This window comes from Scomber japonicus, chromosome 23 (genome assembly GCF_027409825.1).
Source record: "Scomber japonicus isolate fScoJap1 chromosome 23, fScoJap1.pri, whole genome shotgun sequence".
Taxonomy (NCBI): Eukaryota; Metazoa; Chordata; class Actinopteri; order Scombriformes; family Scombridae; genus Scomber; species Scomber japonicus.
In genome coordinates this window covers 17,818,431-17,839,430 of record NC_070600.1, presented here as the reverse complement: position 1 = coordinate 17,839,430, position 21,000 = coordinate 17,818,431, and the positions used below count along the sequence as shown (strand labels likewise).

Sequence of the window (21,000 nt, the reverse complement as noted above, 5' to 3'; positions counted from 1 at the left end):
ACAGTAAACAATTTGAATTTGCCAAAAATCCTACAAACACAGCGCAAGCACTAATGAACACTCTTTTGCCCCCTCGCTCCGATTCTTGCATCTTGTCAAGTGCAGCCGCGGATTGATGGAGGTGTTAATTGGAGCGGTGGCCAAACACGTGTGGAGGAATGCCTACACATAAATCACCCATGGACTCGCCCCCATCACCACCATCACCACCATCACCACCATCACCACCCCCCAGGGAGGTTGTTTTTACTTCCATTCTCCTTTTCCTCACCCTCACCTGAACCCCTCCTCTTTCCTCTCTTTCCTCTCCATCTCGCATCCTCCCTCGTTTCCTAAACTGTTCATTTATAAAAGGAGGAAAAATCTAATGGAAAACGTTTCAGGTGAGGAGCTGCTGTCAATGTCGAGGTCGTTGGTGAAAGCTTGAGTCAGAGTAGATTTTAGATTCTTTTCACTCATGAATAATGTTGATGAGTTTCTGTCTCGGCGGTGCTTCACTAAAGCTCTCTGTTCTGTTGTTGAGGGGCAGCTGATTTTTAACTCTATTTCAGAGACTTTTAAATCCTTTTTTTGGGGAGTCTGTTTAATCTGGTGATGATAATGATGGTTTGATAATGATGGATCTCATTATGTCATGTTGATATTGCCCTTTAAAGATTTCTTTTTAAAAATCAAATCAAAAGTCTTCTCTCTCTGTCTCCCAGTTCTGTGAATGGACTCCCACTCGGTCAACCAGTCAATCTCGCTGGCTCAGCAGGACAGAAGAGAGGGAAAAATAAGTGATGAAGGGAGTGTCAGAAAGATATGGAGGCAAGGGATAAGAGAGATGGAAGGCAAGGGCAAATCCCATGGGGTGTGGAGAGGTGGGGGGGCAGAAAGCTAAAACAAACTCAACCCCCCACTCCCCCCCACCTCCACCACCTCTCTTTTCCCCAACAAATACACCATCCATCTACTCAGCCACACACTCATATAATCACATTTCAAATGGAGGCTGGACAGGAGGGCTGAGTGGAGGTGGAGCTGGGGGGAGCAAGTGTGTGTGTGTGTGTGTGTGTGTGTGTGTGTATGGGGGGGTGATGGTGGTGGTGGTGGTGGTGATGTTACTTAAGGGACCCCTTATGGTGCCGTCTTAACAAACACACTCGTCATTCTCGTTACTCTTCTGCATACAAGTAAAGAAGCACAGAGACATTCATCTAACCTTCAACATCCTCTTTAAAGCTGCAACTTGTCACAGTGCCAAACAGCATTTAGCCTCCACGCCCCCCCCCCCCACATCCACACCACCACCACCACCACCACCCCCCCTCCAACCCCCCAAAAACATCCTTTCCTCTTCTCCTTCTTCCACCCCTGTGATCCTGAGGCAATGACATCCAAGCATGATATGCTGGAGAGCATTACATGTCAACTACACACGCACAGATGCGTCCACACATGCAATTGCCTCTAAAAGCGCACAGACTGAAGGTGGATGAAACTGTAGGAGGCATAATTTCATACATGAATTCAACCTAGTTTAGAAGTTTTCTGTCATAGTGGGGGGAGATCTATTATTTAGCACATTCTGGTTCGTCATGCCATATGTGTGTGTGTGTGTGTGTGTGTGAGTGTGCTAGACAGTTTTGGATACGTGCGCGCACAGGCACAGACACAGACACAGACACACCAACATGCACTAATCTAACCGAGCTGAACTAATTAATGAAGCGTTGCATTATAATCATGCAAAAACCGGAATTTACAGTGAACACGTCTGCGTCTCCGTCAAAGACTCGCAGTGGCACGACCGGCCAATTTAACATTTGCATGAGAAAAGAAGGCAAGCCAATGAATCTGCATACTGAAAAGGTGAGCAGACTCGGAATCACGCACGCACGCACGCGCACACACACACACACACAGTCACACACATTAACACGCTTAAATGGCACCTCTTGCGCGGACAGCGGCGGTGCAGCCAGTAGTGTCAGTGTCCTCTTTCCACAGGTTTTTTGTGATGCAAATAATCTCCGCTGTAGGAAATCTTGCTCCGGATCTTTCCCGCTGCAATCAACCCTGTACTGTCCTGTCCCTCAGGTTCCCCAACTCTGGCTCTGTTTGCCCCAGTCTAGCCACTACCAGCCAGCCTGGGAGCCGGATCACCTCTCTCTCTCTCTCTCTCTCTCTTTCTCTCTCTCTCTTTCTTTTTCCCCTCTCTCTCTCTCTCTCTCTCTCTCTGCACTCCACGGTGGAGAGATGAAACGGGAGAGCACGGCGGAATGAGTGACTGAGGAGGGGGAAAGAAGAAGTGTGTGTGTGTGTGTGTGTGTGTGTGTGTTGAGTGAGGGAGAGCGACCGTTCAAGCAGCTCTAACGGTGGGGACCTATCGCACTGAGATCCCTAGATCCCTCCAGATTCTCAGGTCCTACAGCGCCCCCGATCTGCAATGCAGGGCACTACATCTGCTTCACATACCACTTTGAGATTAGAAGCCACCCCCCCTCTCTTGCCATATTAAACACCTCCCCTTGGTTTGTAGCATCCACATGGCCTGTCTCTGACCTTTGACAGCCACGTGGTGAAACTAAATATCATTTTTCAACCTTCAATCTTACACCTGCAGATCAGCAATCCTATTAATGAACGTGTTTTCTGTTTAGTCTGTGTTTGGAAATCAACATAAGCAGTTTCTCTTGAGTCTGGTGAATTCTGTGTTGCGAATGACGTGCACTCTGGTGATGCAGTCTTGCCATTTAGCTCCTTTTCCTTGTAACAACATACTTCATTCTATATTTATGTAGCCAGCAAAAACAGCTTGACTTTAATGGCTGTTACATACTGTATAAAAGTGACTTGGTGTTACCTCTGGGCTTTGAAGTAATAAAAAAACTATATAAAATAAGTCTACAATTCTTTTAACATCTGTATAATAAATAAGCTGTTTGATTTTTTTGGGATGTCTGTGTGCAGATATATGGCTACAAGTAATAATTATTTCAATTCTTCTTCTTTTTTTTCCAATACATTCATTAAATTAGTCAGTAAAATACAAGATTTCCCAGAACCCTTGGTGATGTCTTAAAATAGCTTGTTTTATCCAGCCAGCAGTCAAAAATTCAAAAGAAATAGATAGAAAACAGCGAAATGCAGCAATTTGAGACGCAGGAATCAACATAAGCTTGGCATTTTGCTTGATAAATAACTAAAACCTAAACTTTTTAAGTCATGCCCAAGAAGAAATTGCTCCACATCCTTGACTCGTACAAAGACAAATCAACTTTTTCTAATATTAAATTAGTTACAAAATGGGCAGGTTTAAAGAAAAGTAAAGATGATATATTATAATATAAAATAATATAACGGCGCACAGGTGGAGTCCCGGCATGTCACACCCCCCCCCCCCTCTCTCCCGTAATTTCCTGTCTCTCTACTGTCAAATAAAGACGTCTATGCCAGAAAAGATATTTAAAAAACCCCAAAAAACATATATATCAGGATCATGAAATGCTGCGCTTCTAATGTGGTTGAAATCTCACAGCTTTTAAAGACAGAAGTTATGAGGCTCTGCTGCTATTGACTGAACTTGAGAGCAAAATAGACTTCTTCATATTGTGTTTGATCACTGAGCTTAATTGCTTTTTCTTTTCTTGATCTGTCACCTCGCCATCTTGTACTCCATGTGTTGTTTTCTGAATTAGATCTTGCTAACCTCAATCTTGATAACTTTGCTAGCATCAGATTCGCTCTTTGTCTAGTTATTGTTCCCAAATGAATTAGGAGAGGATGGAGATAGAGAAGAAAAAGGGAAATGTACTCACTGGTGCATAAGCCAATTAATTTCAAAAGTGCATCATGCAAAACATTCATTACTATTATTCAGTTCTGATTCTTACACAGATCTTGAAAATAGGTAACAGAAATGGTCCAGTGCATGTTAGATATTTTTTTAAAAAAGCATCTTAGTGTCATGAAACTACTCATTGTTGCAGTTCAGGCAGCATTTCTAGCATGTTTAAAACCACAAGCAGGCGTGACGACTGTTCCCTAAACAGATGGGTGAATGAAAATCCTTCCTGTCCTGAAGAAGAGAATACACCATTTAAGCTCAGCAGGTGTCATGTAAAATCTCCTGGGAGGCAAAGAGAGAAAGAACAGCCTGCGGAGAGTCAAAAAAACAAGAGAGCAGCTGGTTCCTCTGGAGGATAGAGGTGCTAGTCCTACCCAGGCACAAACTAATGGAGCTCACCGTCTACTGCTGGTTATCAGTGCAAGACGTGAAGTCGGGTGAAGCTCTCTGGAGCTACACTCAACCTAAAAAAGGACAAAACAGCAAAACAATTTACTTGTTATTCCTCACCATTTTATACTTTACCAACCGATACCTTAAAAAAATACTATACTTTTTTTTTTAACACTCTACAACCATTAGATGCGTTTAAAGTTGCAATACATGACATTCAGCCACTAGATGTCGCACTATTGCACCAGCATCTCGGGACTAAAACAAATGTGTGCGTCGTTTACTCAATAAAATTGGAAAAGAAAAAGAAAGCAACCCTAAACCGAAACTCAGATCAAACTATCAAACTAGGGAATGCTGATTTAATATAGATCAAGATGCTGTTACTGCATTGGCTATTTCTTGCCTCATATGTTTACAGCAACCCTTAATGTACTCTTCAGCTATAATTTGAGAAAGTTTGTGACACTGCTCAAGACCCAAAACAAAGAGCAGAGAAGTTTGGATAACAACACAAGTAGAGTGTGACTTCATTCACTGCTCAGGTCACCATTACCTTACTATATCTTTACATAGCAAATACTTGTAGGCTCAATATTGTTCATTGCAACTTTAAATCTGAATCACAGAGTGTTTTAATGTGGTGGTAGCACAAATCTGCATCTCTCTCTTCACGCATCAATAAATTCATATTATTGATTCTTACAGTATCTGTTGTCTGAGGCTGCTTTATACTGTAATGAAACCTTCACCTTCAGTCAATTATGTGCTTGGCTGCAGCAACCTTAAGGCAGCAGGACAGATTTGTTGCTAAATTTGCAGAAGTGCTGTGCCAAAGTGCACGCAAAGCCGTGTGTTTACCTTTAACTACACACACACACACACACACAGACAGACAGACACACACACACACACATCAGACCGGTCAGTTATAACTCACTATCCTGTCTCTTTATAGTGGAAACATTGGACAACTGGGGCTCATTGATCCATGAGTGCCTCTTTTTAATACTTATTTATAGCATCTGTTGGTCTATTTTCTAATCCAATGTTCCATTTTACTACACTGATAGAGTGATGATTGTAAAAAGTAAACTAACATTTAGGACTTGATTGAACTGCCATGCAGACAAAGAAAGCTCAGGAGGAGTTCAGTGATTCAAAACAAGCCCACAAGGTCATCGTGATGGGCATGCATGCAAACCACAAACACAAATATGGAATACAAACACACAGAAAGTACTGAACAAAGACTTCAGCAGTGTTGCGACAGCCAAGTCTTCAAAGTCTCTTGCTGAAGCTTTTTACTTTATCAAGAAAAACCCAGCATGGAAAGTATGCCTCTGACAGTCAGTCAGAGCTCGGAGCTCCATCATCAGAGTCTCGCTGACAATATTTATCACACCACGCTCTGAGGGCGCCCGTCGGCAGCCACATATGTAGCGCTATCACGCCGTGTGTGTGTTTGTGTGTGTGCATTAAAGTCAGAGGGAGCGCCAGCACACAGCTGTTTGGATAATCAGACTAATTAAAAGATCAGGATGGGCTTAAAACCTTGCCAGATTCACCAGACACACACTGTGCTCTGTTGATTAGTCTTCAATGAACATGTAAGATGCCAACTCTGTGGTGAAAGTGCTGGAATTCATAATACCAACTGGCTTTCAGATGGATTTACATGCACATGCACAAAAAGACTGTAGTTAAATGTTGTTGGGAGAATTTTTTCCCACACCACAAATTGGTTTGTGAGAGTAGCATGAATTGACACTTTCCTTTTGCTGATCATCACAGGAAACTGTAAGCAAACAGCTGGGTTTAGGCAAGAACAAGTCACTCTAATTGAAATTAGGTTTTAGTTCAAAATGTATGAACATTTCAATAAATGAAACATCAGGGTTGTCAAACAACTGTTTTTGCAACTTTTAACCACTCAGTTACAAATTATTTGTACTCTGATTTTTTAGCTGAACCCTCATGGATGCAAACCCTTCAAACAGCTATTGATTTCCATTCAAAAAAATTAAACTTGGGTGACTTGTGTTTGCTGTGCAGGAGAACGAAACTTCAGCAAATTTCAAGAGTCACTTAATTCATTTGTATAATGTAGAGAAAAGACTGCATGCAAATAGATGCCTGAGAAATGCAATTTCTAGAAACACTGCAGCATGGTTTGCAAAGGGCTTTCTGTAATGTAAACTATACACAATTTGTAGTAAATGGGCTGAAACATGGAAAGCCTCTGGTCTTTTAAGGTGCAAGAAAGTCAGGAAAGATGTATACTCTGTGCACATGACTACAAACTTCTTCGACAACCTGTTTCTCGTTGTGCTTTCATGAAGTCTGTACAAAACGTGTACATTTTTTTGCATTTAAAGACACTGCACTTCTCAATTCCTCAATCTTCAGACAACTGAGCTAAACCACACACCCACGCAGTCTCTCCAGCTCTCCAAGTCCCACAGGTGATTTACGAAGCGTACCTTCCTTCTGTTGCTTTATACTGACCAGCCCTAGCTCACCCATTGCCATGGAGATTCACTCACCCACCAGCTGCCTCCTTGTGTGTGAATATGGGTATGTGTGTTTCTGATGTGCAGCATCTGTCTCCTGGCAGGGGAGATCTAGTCCATTTTAGCCTGGGAATGGGACACTGATAGTGTTGCTGGAGCAGGAAATGGAATATGTCTTTCACGTGCCACTGTGCCTTCCAGTGGCCACGCTAAGCAGTGGATTGATGGGGAACAGCATGGGAGAGCAGACTGGTACCTTGTTCACACATTACCAAACCTGCCTCACATTCAAACACATATGGTTCCATTTATATAAGTGTGATATGCATTCAGATTTGCCAGTCACACTTTTTGGATGATCTAGTTTTTGTTCCAACTCCTGTATGAACAGGTGACTATATGGGTGGATAGGACTATAAAGGTACAGTCTTTGTCTTCAAGCTTAATGTAGGTTTTGGGACATCCCCACATCTGTATTTCTTTTGCTAGAATAAGTCTGCTCAATCAAAAAGTTGGCTGAACTTCATTTCAACCTGATTTTGCATAAAGCACGTGATTACACAAGATGCTACCTTCACTGGGCAAACTAATTTGCATGCATCTGGGCTATTGGGTGAGCACCAGCTGTGATTTGCATGCAGGCACAGAGTTGGTCGAGCACTGATGGTCCACACATAGAATTAATGACTGATATCCATAGTGGCAGTCTGCATGTAGTGGAAAAGACAATGTTGATGTACTCTGTGTGTGATTATACTTTCACTTCACGCACTTCAATGTTAATCTGTACTCTGGTTAGATATTCAGATGCAGATCCAATTTCAATGCTAGGTGTGAGTACAAAGCCTTAAATCCATATCGTCTCATGATTTTGATGGATTTCTTTAATTAAAAAGACAATTGTACACAAAAGTGAACATTACTGCTGTCACCATTTTGAATTTATATCCCCTCCTGGATAGATGTATGGTTCTTATTAAAATTTCCATTTGCATATTCCCCTATAAATAATGAAGAATTGTTGAATTTACTTAAATATTTAATTGTTAGTGTGACTACGAAGTAATATGGACAGGTGTGATCATGCCTTCAATGGTCAATGGTTCAAGAGTGGATACCTGAAGATCCACACAGCAGACTATTCATCAAAACTCATGTGCCAAAGGTTAGGCTAGGATTCCTTCAGGAGCCAGATACTAAATGATGTGTTGACCTGTCATTAGCCTCCACATCTCACATCAGACTGTGCTGTCATAAATAATTTGAACTGTCACACATATAACACCCTACTCTATCCCTACCTTAAATTACATGCAATGTTCTAAACCTCTAAAGACAGAATATATGGCTGATTAAACAGGCCATATATTCACCTTGTCTCTGCTTTGGCTGAGCTAAATTTACTACCCACACGGACTTGACTGGCAGTTTTACCTAAAAGCTGTTTGCTGCTGCTAAGCACTTAGTTATGTCTCCAGGTAAAACTTTTGAGTGAGGCTTGTTTTACACCTCAAAGAGAGAAGCTATGCCTAAACACAAAGAGCACATGGGGCAACATTTTCAGAGGATGGAGGCACATCAGAGGTTGCACCTAACATGAATGCTGCCAGCCGTTGCACTCTACATTCCAGATGAATTTCTACATTGGATCAAATCACACACTGAATTTTGGCTTAGGCTGTAGATCTAGGTGCTGCTTCTTGCCTCTGAATATACTCTACAATCATTTTGTTTTCCCACATTAACCATAAAGGCTGCCCTTTGCCCAGCCCAACCTCCCTCCAATGTCTATGCTGCCCCTGACCTATCAACAACCGACAGTATCCTAATGTCTGAGTGGTATTTATTACTCTAAAAATGCCTTCTTGGGTTTCACTACTCATCTTTAGCCTCTGGCAGGTACACTTCAAACCTAACCTTTGCACATTTAAACGCTGCTTGGGACTCCCAGCTCTCATTTATGTTTTTTTAATAAATCACACACAGCAGGGGACAAACCAGGCAGGGCAGCAGACCAAATAGCCACAGGTATAAGGAAACTTGATCAAGTAGAGCACTTTCCTACCAAATCTGTCTGCTTCTATGTGATGTACAGTGCAAAGCATATGACGTTTCTTGGAAATTTCATAGTCAAAAATTCTGACAAATAGAGAGTTTACATGCTTTGTTCACTTAACTTTTAAGTAGCGACATTGCCTAATGACCTGTTAGTCACACATCAAAAGGTAATGCCCAAGCAAGACTGGTGTTACATATTTGGAACTTTTTTTTGTCTGTGACGAAACACTGTTGCAATTGTTTAAAAGTCAACTTCCAAACCAAGAAATGAAGATGAAAAAATGTAAAGATGACTAAACACGGTTAACACTTGTTGAGTTTCTAATACCTTACAGCTTGCCTATAGGAAGTCTGAATCCTCTCTGTCGCCAGTGCCATTAAGTTATTGTCTCAACTCCTGGATCTGCTCCTTATCACTTAGAGCTGCATCATGCCACCCACTCAAGCTTTTAACTTTCTCAACTACTCCAGCAGCACTAAAAATTACTGCCGTGTGGCCAGCCAATAATGCATCAAATAGAATTAAACTTCAAAAGCAGTCACTGTTTGAACACGGCTGTGTAATGAGTCACCCAACCTGTCTCTTCTTCCTTTCAGTCCTCTCTGCTATTCTCTTTGTCGATTCATTTCACTGTCTTTCACTTTCTCCTCTTGCAGGCTGTTTTTCATCCCACCCTTCTTCTCCCATTTCTCCTTGTTTCTATATTTGTAGAAGAAACATAATAATCCTCGAATGGGGTTATTTATTTGCACATTTGTAGTGTCAGCAGATTCAATGAGCCACTGGAGGGAATTTGTTTGCCTGATACAGCCAGTGGGAATGAGTTAAGATGGACTGATAACACAAACAGATCAGTAAAAGTCCTGCATTCACATACAATATTTGTCTGGCACTAAAGGCTGCTCATGTCAGCACAAGGCACAGACTGGGAGAGTGAAGGCCTTGTCACACATGATTAAAACTGCGATGAAATCAATTCATTTCACAAGAGCAAAGTAAATCCCTGTGAACCTTTTGCATTGAGTTCAATTGCGCAACTGAGCAATAACAAACCATTGTGACAGTGCTGACCTCAATGCAGAGCCCGAGCCTAACAGACAGGAATCTATTGTAGTTTATTAGCTGTGTTGTATCATCCACTTTTATTTAACCATCCTCTCCAGGGAATGTAAACTGAGAGGCGTGATTTGTAGAGAGTTACAAGACAAAAGTTGAGAGAAAACTTGGGTTGATCATGCCTTAAGGGGTCAGTCACAAAAACATTTATCACAGTAGAATTTCAAAAATTTAATACATTTGTGCTGTGAATAGGCAAGCTAACTGGCTTTTTGTGATAGACTGGCATGTTTCTGACTGGTTAGATCACAAGCTACAGTAGTTCACCAACCAACCAACCAACCAACCAGCCAGCCAGGCAGCCAGCCAGCCAATCAACCAACCAACCAGCCAGCCAGCCAATCAACCAACAAACCAACCAACCAACCAACCATTCAACCATGCAATCAACTACCCAACCAACCAACCAATCATCCAGCCAGCCAACCACTCAACCAACCAACCGCCAACTGACCCAGCCAACCAGCCAGCCAGCCAATCAACCAACAAACCAACCAACCATTCAATCATACAATCAACTACCCAACCAACCAACCAATCATCCAGACAACCAACCATTCAACCAACCAACCGCCGACCGACCCAGCCAACCAGCCAGCCAGCCAATCAACCAACAAACCAACCAACCAACCAACCACCGACCAACCACCCAACCAACCAACCATTCAATCATACAATCAACTACCCAACCAATCATCCAGACAACCAACCATTCAACCAACCAACCGCCGACCGACCCAGCCAACCAACCAACCAACTACAAGTAGTAACTGTGTCACTAAAATTCTGTAGATTGATAACACAAAATTCTCAAAGTCTAAAGAAGAGGACATTTTGAGGGTTAAAAAAGATTGAGAACAGTGATAAAGATTTCAAAAAGGGGAGATGCAGCCTGTCACGGATGTGCCCTTCCAGTGAGGAATCAACAACAGGGAAACACTGCAAACAGAGAGAGCACATCCAGGCTGCTCCCTCACAGAGGCTTTGAAGTCCAAGAGAGTGTGAAATAGCCTCACCTTTGTCGACTGGTGGAGTGGTGCACCCAGGATGAACATGCTAATGCCACTGTGCCAGTAAGCTCGCTCAAGAGGAAAACACCCCTCACCTAACATGACAAGGATCCATCTCCCTCCATCTCCCATCACAGTGTCTCTCCTAAAATATGTAATTTGGCTGTACTGCACCCCTACAATGGTTTTAGAGTTTAAAGAGAGACATAGGCTTTCAGGCTGTTGCAGTGGACAGAGTGGTAAAAGGCCAAGCAGCTTAGCAATTTGGTTGCCTTGACAACAATATTACTTCTGTCACAGTAAAGACAGCACTCAGAGACCCACTAGAGCAAATCTCACACAGGGTTGCAATTAATGTAATGTACTTCCCCTTTGTATATCTGGATATGTGAATTTCCTGAGGGCAAAGACACCATACAGAGATGGAAGATTTCAATAATTAAAGGTGTAATGTATTAGAATTGGCCACTTGATACAAACAAATAAGGGGGCAGCATATCATCAAAATTACTAGCAACATTAGTCTAATGAGACATTAAAGCCAGTGGTGAATAACCAAAGAGCTGCATAGATATGTTAATCAGATCAACAGCTGCAATGACATCTCCCAACAACATCTACTTTCCAAATAGGCCTTATTAGGATACTCTGAACATATATGGAGAATGTAAATGGTTACATTTGCTACAGTGCTACAGTGACTCCTGAGGTACAAAGTGGTATTACAAGACAGGATGGGCCACAGCTAGCTCCATGCTAAATTAAGTAGATATCTCTACAACACAATACATGTATGTCTTTGACATGACGTCAAAATTGTTTCTTTACATTGTGTTGATAACTTTTGCTAAATTTTGAATGTGTTAAACTAAAATTCTTACACATTGCATCTTTAAATAAAATAAGAAACCCTTTCATCTTTAACACACAAAGTTTACAGAGACTCAGTCATTTCTGTAGCTCTAAGAACATGTCGATCCCTGTGCTAAACTCTTGGAGCCTTGATGCATGACGATTAGAAAATAAAACTGAGACAAACAAGACACGAAAATAAAATGAGACAGGAGGGAATGACATGACAAGACTAGAGATTTCTCCCTCTGTGAGTGAATTTAAGAGCTTGAAGAGAAGGGACTAGGAAAGATCAATATTTAGTTTAATTTAGCTTTCAATTAAAGGCAGGGCAGACACCCAGTAATTATCCTATGATAGAGCCATTTATGGCTACTGAGCCTTTACACAGCTCCATTTAGAAGGGCAGAAGAAAAATATAATTAAACCTCGGATTTAAATTTCAATTATTTAATAAAAATACGATTCCTGAGAAGTCCATTCTTAGTGTATGTGAACTGCATACTGGACCAGGATTGGCTTCCAAAAAAGTTGTGATGTTACAAATCATGTTCAGATTTAAGGTAAGTAAAGAGAAACTTTTCCCTTCAGCGGATGAATGTGAAAACAGCCTTCCGGTGTCAAGCTTTGCACATACATCACTCTGCACCTCCACCCAAAGGAACAATAACTGAATACATTTTTGAGTGGAGGGTGACTTTAAAATCCTTGCCGACCATATTTCTCAACAGGAACACATGGCCTTGTTTTTGCTAGAGTACATTACCATCTCACTGAAGCCTGACCAATGACGTGAGGTGTCTGGTTGAACTGAGTGATTGAGGAATCAGGGCGACTCCGAAACAGTTGCACGAAAACAGGACTTATTGATATTAATGGCTTGCCAGATAATAGCCGAGCCATAATGGCCGCCACCGAGCTTACTTCGACATATTGTCACTGATACAGCAAAGTTCTCATTACACCTTGCTGGGGCCAAATTTAATTGAACTAACCCAATCAGAGCCCAGAAGCGCTGCGGTCTGCTGAGCTTGGCAGTGCCGGTAATAGAAGCTGATGGAAGAAAGATTAAAAATGTTGCTGCTGAATCACGCTTTACATATCCCACATTCCCTGCTATGTTTATTTGTGCTTTCAGAGTTGAATTATGGGAAATGATAAGGCAGACGTGTAAGCAGCTCATGTAGCTTTCTTAGAGCAAACAGAGGTGAGATTATATTCTGTGTAAATGTTTCTGAAGCAAGTGTAATGGGGGTAAAGTGGTCTATGTTCAAACTAAGCTGTTGAATATTCCTTTTCAATTATGTATTAATGAACTGTGACAATGTGAAGCTCAGAGGAGAAATGTCAATGAAATATTTGCTTGAAATTTAATTTTAAAAAATGGGGAAAACTGTCACACACACACACACGAACACACACACACACACACACACACACACACACACTGCATTCACAGGAGCTGAAAGTAATCCATCAAGCCTTTCTCTCTTCACACACTCACTCACTCACACACACGCACGCGCACACACACACACACACACACAGGTTTAAAGCGATTTACTACTTCACGCACACACACTTTTACATCAGAGACTTAAGGACACCCAGCACAGTGTGACCTACAGAGTTACTGTTGCTTCAACAACTGCCTCCTCATCACAACTTGCTCTGTCAAAATAGTCGCCACACACAGCCAATCACAGCACACTTCAAAGGCCTTTAAGCCCAATTGCATTTGGCAGCCCAACTCCAGATCACAGCTTACTGAGCAAAGCAGAGAAATGTTTCTGAGTTAACATCCCCCAGCAGAATGCCTTTTATGGATAAAGCAATACATTGTAAGACAACTAGGGGTGTAATGGTACGTGTATTTGTCCCGAACCGTTTGCTATAGGATATTCGGTTCGGTACATGACTTGGACCCAAGAAATTACACAGCTAAACAGTTTAATTATCCACTTACTAAATTAGACCAAACAATAACTGTCAAAATAGTTTGGTAATCCACCTCCTCTGATGTTAGGAACAATAGTTTTAAAGCATGATTTCCACCTGGTATGTTATAAAAGCACACCACTTAACTGTAACATGCTCATTGATGAATGCTAGCTGGCTTGCCAAGGTAGCCTGGTTAGCCTGTAGTGTCTCTGTGGTCAGAATGACAAACATGAGACCTATAACACTGACTGATTGTAACATTATTAATAAAATATGCTCTATTATCTCCAAGGTAAAATGATACCACGTCCTCTGCCCTCGATGTGACCGTGGATGTTTCACTCTGCCCTGTGAAGCGGTTCAGAACAATGATGAATGCATTTGATTTCTGATGTGGTCAAACAGCACATCATAAGAACAAGTTCTGACAGAGAAAAATGTAGTTCAAAAGTATTAAAGTAAAAGTCGTGGTTTGGTCCCTCCGGCTGATATAATATATGACATCATTAGATTAATAATGGGAGTGATCAGATAGGGAGTAAAACACTACTTACACAATGAAGCATCAGTGTGTTACTGTTGTAGCTGCTGGAGGTGGAACAAGTTTGAACTACTTTGTACACAGCTAGACCATAAATCAGCTTAAAACAGACATCAGCGGGTGTCCGGACTCCTTGAAAGAAACAGAAAAATAGTTTTCTCTTTCCACTGCAGCAAAACAAAACTGTTTCAGTAACAGTCACGGCCAATGAAGCTTTGTTGGAGGTTTACATTTTTCAAAATACAAGACAAAATTTTTTTCTTCTACTGTACCAAAGATGTACCGAACCATGACCAAATTCGAGGTACATACCAAACTGTGAATTTCGAATACTGTTACACCCCTAAAGAAAACTGAGATGTACCACAGAGTTCACGGATAAACACACAAACAAACAAGCTATCATAAGCTTTCCAGCCTCTGAGTGCAGGGAAGACTTGAAGCCGCACTGTGTGTAGATCATCTGAGGTAATCAAATTCCAAGAGGGACCCTTGTCAGGTCAGATCTCAACAGGATTTCAACAAGAATCCGTCTAAAGCTCTCCGCTGTTGTAGAGGGACCACTCAACAAGCAGTGTTTTACAAAGGGAAATTCAGAAGTCGGAATGCTACAGTGCATTATTGAGCACCCAGTATCGGGGACATAGTCCTAAGTAAAAGGTCGTCTGCATATTTTGAAGATGCATCATGCAAATTCAGCTGCTTTACATTTGCACAACCATTAAGCTATGCTCAGTTTTGGTCTTAACTCAGCTCAAAAGATTTGATGTACAAATTCTTTAACACAGTTTTAGAGATTTACGGCTCCAGAAAAACTTAAATAGTAAGTACTAAAATAGTTTGTTTGTGTACTATGAAAGGGGTCACTTAGAGGTGTTTTGTTTTACAGCCTGTGCCTTTACTGATTTGGTTCAGTCCCAATGCCTTTTCAAGCCACAGCAAACACCTGTTTTCAGTAAATCATAAATCTGCCTTACATGATCTCCCGAGCAACATATGACAGTCAGACACAATTAGCAACTAGCTGGTATTTAGCAGTTAAGGGGCAGATATTTTCTCAGGAGTTGGTGGAGGGCAAACAATGGCTTAAAGGAGAGGTAATATTATATTTACATTCACTATCCCAAAATGCCAACTGCTGGATAACACATTCACCTTTACATCTTTATGAAGTAATACTATAATAATGTTGTCTACAGAACAGGCTGTAAGGAAGGTTGTACTGGGCAAAAGAAATGTGCATTAAATATAGGCTTATATAACTAAAAGACAATATTTTAACACTGAGCTTCAATAGGTAAGTAAGTTAAGGTGAAAGCCCCTGAATCACTGTCTGTTTATTATATGACTATGATATTTTGGACTGGTCGCTGGATAGTCTTAGTGTTTGTCTACATGTACCCCTGTGAGCAAAGTTACAACTGTCTCATCCAGTTCAGTCTTCTCAGTTCAGCCACAGCAATGCAAGCGGTCAACCATATCAAATTCTCCCGTGTCACCCCGCTGGAAACATCCCCATCACAGTCCGCCCATGGCTGTCTGCGCTGGATTCAAAGCACTGGTGCTGGCATACATAAAAGGATGCTAAAAAAGCTGCAGCCCATAACTTAAAGCCACGGTCCAGCTACTGTATGTCCTCGGTCCAAAAAGGCCAGCAAGTATCTCCTCTCACAGACTTGGTATAACTAAGTTTTTGTCCAAGTTTCCTCCAACAAACAATCATCACCCGTTATATCTTTTCTCAGAGCCTCATTCTTACATGATGATTTTTGACTCAGTCAATGGTTCTTTGCCCTGTTTCCTGTCGGTTAATGGTGGCATTTCGTTGCTGCCTCTCAAATGACATTTATGTCGTTTCCATTACAGCCATTTGGTATTTTGGAGGGATTCAGATGGACAACACTGGAGACAAAATAGTCAAGGAGAAATGAGAAGCTAGTGAAAAAAATATTATGAGCTTATTTGGTTTCTTAGTGGGGGTTTTTTGCAATATTTGGTGCATTTTCAATTATATTGTTTTTCATTCTGTTTTAATGAGCAAATTCATAAAAACAGAATGAAATGTTTGATCAGCTAAGGTTTATAAATTCTGAGGGCAAATAATTATTTATACAGTATGTAGGCCTCATGTACAGCAAGAGTGACTAAAGAAAATCAACAATTAAACAGACCAATGTTGCATAGTCTACTTCCCCAATAATTACCGAACTTTCTGCACGTGAGAAGAGGTTAATTACAACTTTCGGCAGTGGTCAGTGCCATGCATTCATCCTACAGTCACGACAAAAGACCCGACACCCATGTATGTGTGTGTGTAGGTAGAAGGGAAAAATTGCAGGAGAAGTTTTCATCTCATAAACTTGAGGCCAGTTTCAGTTCAGCTGAAGGATTGGCTCAGGAAATTGGCCTCAGTTTGAAGGACTACAAAAGATGAAAAGAAAACTGCTGTTGCTGCCTTCCAAATTACATGCTTTTAGTAAATGCAGCTCCCCTTACAAAGTACATACAGTTTGCTTCATAACAGTAAAATGACATACCTGCATAATGTATTTCTCTGTCATTGTTATTTTAAGTGATGTCCTTTTGTTGCTTCTGGTTTTTGTCATGATTTTTTCACACATGGTTCTCTGTTGCTGGCAGATGGGTTTTTGTTGTTGGATATATTTTCATGTAGAGATACAGTTGTTGGCACTATGCTCTGTCTGCACGTGAAGCAGCCTTAAATTTGACCTAATTTTATTTGTAGTGCAACACACTTGCCAATTCTGTTGCGTAACTGTGTGCATTTTTTTTTTTGCAAAACTCTATGATATGTGATAGTGTATAATCAGATCATTGGAGTTCTAATATGAAGTGTTTTTGTATCTTAAATTATAAATAAACCATGTATGAAATGAGGTAGATACTCAGGTCCAATGTCAGGCAATGTAATTCTTCTGTTAAATAATAGAAACTAAATTTAAAAAATGAAGTAATGAAGTAGCTGCTCTTGCACCACCCTGACAGTGCTGGCAAGGATTGAGAATAGTTATAAAATATAAAAGAGTTGTACCAATATAAAACATCTAACAAGCAGAATAGGATTTTACAGCAATACAAATGAGGCTTTTGCATAACATTGGATCCTTTTATTTCTCATATTCATAGCGTGTCCACCCTACAATACTGCCACTTGAACCCAGAAATGCCCATCCTGCAGCTCTATTTTGATGGTGTTTGCAACCTCCGCCTTGACCTTTACCTGACAAGAGAGTCTGAAGTAGCACTTACTTTACAGCTTTTACACATGAAGTCCTTTTATTCCTATACTAGCTTGCCCATGCAACTTCTTACAGACTACTCTCAAGAGCTTTTGACATCTCAAAGACTACGGTCCAGAGGATAATACACAAGGTCAGCCAGGAATAAGTTGGGCTCCTGAAGAGGATTGTTCAGTTTTGTCAGCCAGACCAGATCGAGGAAATGGGCGCTGGCTTTGCCTGGGTAGTCGGCCCTCCAGCATTTTGTGTGGCAATTGGTGTCATTGACGGCTGCCACATCCGGATTAAGCCCCCTACAGAGGATGCTCGCAGGTTTTTTAATAGAAAACTATTCACATCCATCCAGCTTCAGGCCATCTGCGACCATGGTGTCAAGTTCACAGATGTGTGCAGTGGTTTCCCAGAGTCTGTCCATGATGTCTGTATGCTGAATAACAGTCCTGTCTATGCTCAGCAGCTTTATCCACCAGAGGGAAGATGAACTCTGAATGATGGTGGTTACCCCTGTCTGACTGCTGTGCTGGCCAGGTACAAAAACAGGTTGGTCCAAGGTCTTAGAAGTAGGCCACACTTCTGCACCTGTTGTCATCCCCTGCTGCACCAGCCTTCAAAACCTCTGCCTCGACAGCGGAGACATTGTGAAGCCTGATGAGGAAGCCGTTGAAGTGGAAGATAACAAGAACAATGGTTCTAAGCTACCCCTGTTGTGAATTATTCAACACTCAGTACACAGTATTTTGACTGATTGAGCTATAATAAAGCATACAAGAATAGATAGTTTAGTTGATTTGAAGACATTTATGGGAGCAAATAAAAATTAATTTATGGTTAAATCAAAAAACAATAAAAATACATTACTTTTTAACAAGTGTATCCAGCAGTGAAAGAAATTCCTTTCTGCCTCTCCTTTCTTGCCCTAAATTCCTCTCTCCTATTGGCCTCCTCTTCTATTTTGTCCTCCCTTGTCTCATATCTCCACTCCTCTTTTGCTTGCTGTTCAGCTTCTCTCCTTTCCTCTCTTTTCTCCATCTGTTTTAGATGTTTCTGTTTACTACCTGGGCTCCTCCCTCCTTAACTTAATGGTGTACAGTCATCCTTAATGATCAGCAACAGAGGGAGTTGAGACCACAACAGTCTCTTGGCTTGCCGGTGAGATAAGCACTATTGGGGTGATGAATGGCTTGCTGCCCAATGCCGCATCCATCACCTCATAGCTTTGTTCATGGCTGCTGTTGCCTCCCCACCCTCTGTGCTGACCCCTGATCAAAGACACTTCAGATCTTGCAAATTAAATGACAAGAGAAGTTAATGATACTGAAGCACAGTAAATGGCTAATCAAAGGCAATCACAAAACTCCTGTAACTGACCTTGTGTTCCTGCTTTAGGTTCTCTCACTACTTCTTTTTTTTTTACCAGCCTTGTTGCACTTTGCCCCTCAGCCAATTATCCATTACAAACTTCCTAAAGGGACTGGGAACCCAACACTTTAGCTAACATGCCCAGCAATGACAAATGCTAATTTTATCACATTTCAGCAGATAGGCTCCAAAAACCTTCAACAGCAGCGTTGCTCTTTCCTGTGAAGAGGTCTTGCTTCTCAGTACTACACTTCCCAAAGAAAGAATGATGCCTTCCAGTGAAACAATGCAGTTGATGACCGAAAAGTAAATAACCGTAACTTCTTGTGAGGTGAAGTGGTTTGTTGTACAGGGTAGCTAGCTACTACAGGGTAGCGCGCTACATAGCTAGCTTGCATTTTGTATTTTTTTTGACAAATGTGTCATTGCTTAGCCAGTCCAGTTAAGTGACATTGCCGTCAAAGTTCAGCCTTTGTCTGAAATCCTGTCTGAAATGTGAGAGAGGAAAACGCAAACAGCACAGGAAAAAACCATAGACTGTATAAAAGAAATTGATGTAACATCCGTGAGGTCACCAATTGGTTTACTGAGGTTAGAAATCAAGTGAGAAGTTGGTGAATTCTCCATTGACTTGTATAGAGACGGAAGTCCTTTTGACACCAAAACAGTCGCCCCCTGGTGGCCTTTTGATAGAATGCAGTTCTAAGTTACTTCTGCTTTGGCCTCATTTCAGAGGACCAGAACTCCCCGCCTGGAAAAAACTTAGCAACAACCCGTGCAACAGCGGCTACAGACCAGAAGAAGCGCTGGTTCAAAGGCAACATTTCTACATACAGTAATCTTACATTTTAGAACTATTGACTATGTTTAGCATAGAAATTCAACATCATAACAGAAAGTCACAAGTATTAACATTTGTTGGTTCCAGCCTCTCATATTTGAGGATTTGCTGCTTTTCTCTCTATTCCATCACTGTGTCCTGAAAATTTGTTTATACATATGTTAACAAGAAAAAAAAAAAAAACATTTACACATTTTTCTAGTACTAGCTCAAGTTTTTTCTGTTCTTTTCTAGGCACTACCAGGGGGAATTCCACCTGTCATGTCCCATCACTGTTGCATGCTGGTTCACGTAGTTCATGTAGCTGAAGGCTGCAGAGGACTCAAACATCCACAGACAGCTCCATCAACTAGTATATCAACATCTCCTTTTGAACAAACTACTTTTTATACTCCTCTTGTGGTCTCAGGCAGGGACACAAATTTAAATTCACACAGTCTTTCAGAGATACCCCATGCTGACTGTGGCTGCAGCAACCCCAAGGCCAAGTGGGAACACACAGCATGACATGCAATTGAGTCTGCAGCCCAGAGCCCTTCACAGACATGACTTCTTGCTCCACAGTTCATCAGCATCACTGTCAAACCCCTGTGATATTACTTCCAGTGTCTGGACCAGTGAGCTGCCAGCAGTTGACCCCCCGACCTCTCTGAATTAGCCTCTTCTTCAGAAATATTCACAGACAGGGCAGTGCGTCAGTTTCAGTTACAAGTGAAATGAAGCCTAAGCTGCTGTATAGTAAATTGAGTAGCCTCACTGAGGACAAACACCTTCAGCCTTCAAATTTCCTCTTCCCTGAATCTTATTATGCCATGCCTTTTTTCTGCTCCCCCTGCAGCACTCCCCCTGTCTTGCCCCCACCTACCCCCCCATCATAACAAGAGTGGAGTCGCCTGAGAACTCTGGAGAGGGAGAGGTTCATCAGCAAATGGCTCCCTAAAACCCAATCTCATTTATATGCAGATGAAATAAATATTGATGTGCTGCCATGCTCTCGTCGTGTTTTGCCTAATTGATGCCAGCGTTCTTGTATCACTCGTGTTAGGTATGACTATTGGCAAGAGGCTTGCATGGTGATATGACTTGTCACAAACAAAGCAAAGCCGGCGCAAGCACTAAAAGTGAGCAGACAGACAGTCAACACTACAAAGTCTTCTGAAACAAAGCAAACAAATGAAGTGAAGTGACACACAGGCGAGAGAGAGAGAGAGAGAGAGCGAGAGAGACTGCCTGGGATGATTCAGTGATAGGTGGGTGTGTGGAGCGTATAGATATTAAAGGCT

General features: G+C 41.5%; 1 protein-coding gene across 1 annotated transcript in view; it reads right to left on the bottom strand.

Moving 5' to 3' along the window:
• Window positions 1–21,000, bottom strand: part of magi2a (membrane associated guanylate kinase, WW and PDZ domain containing 2a) — a 228,452-nt gene that overhangs the window by 161,819 nt on the left and 45,633 nt on the right. The window lies entirely within an intron of this gene.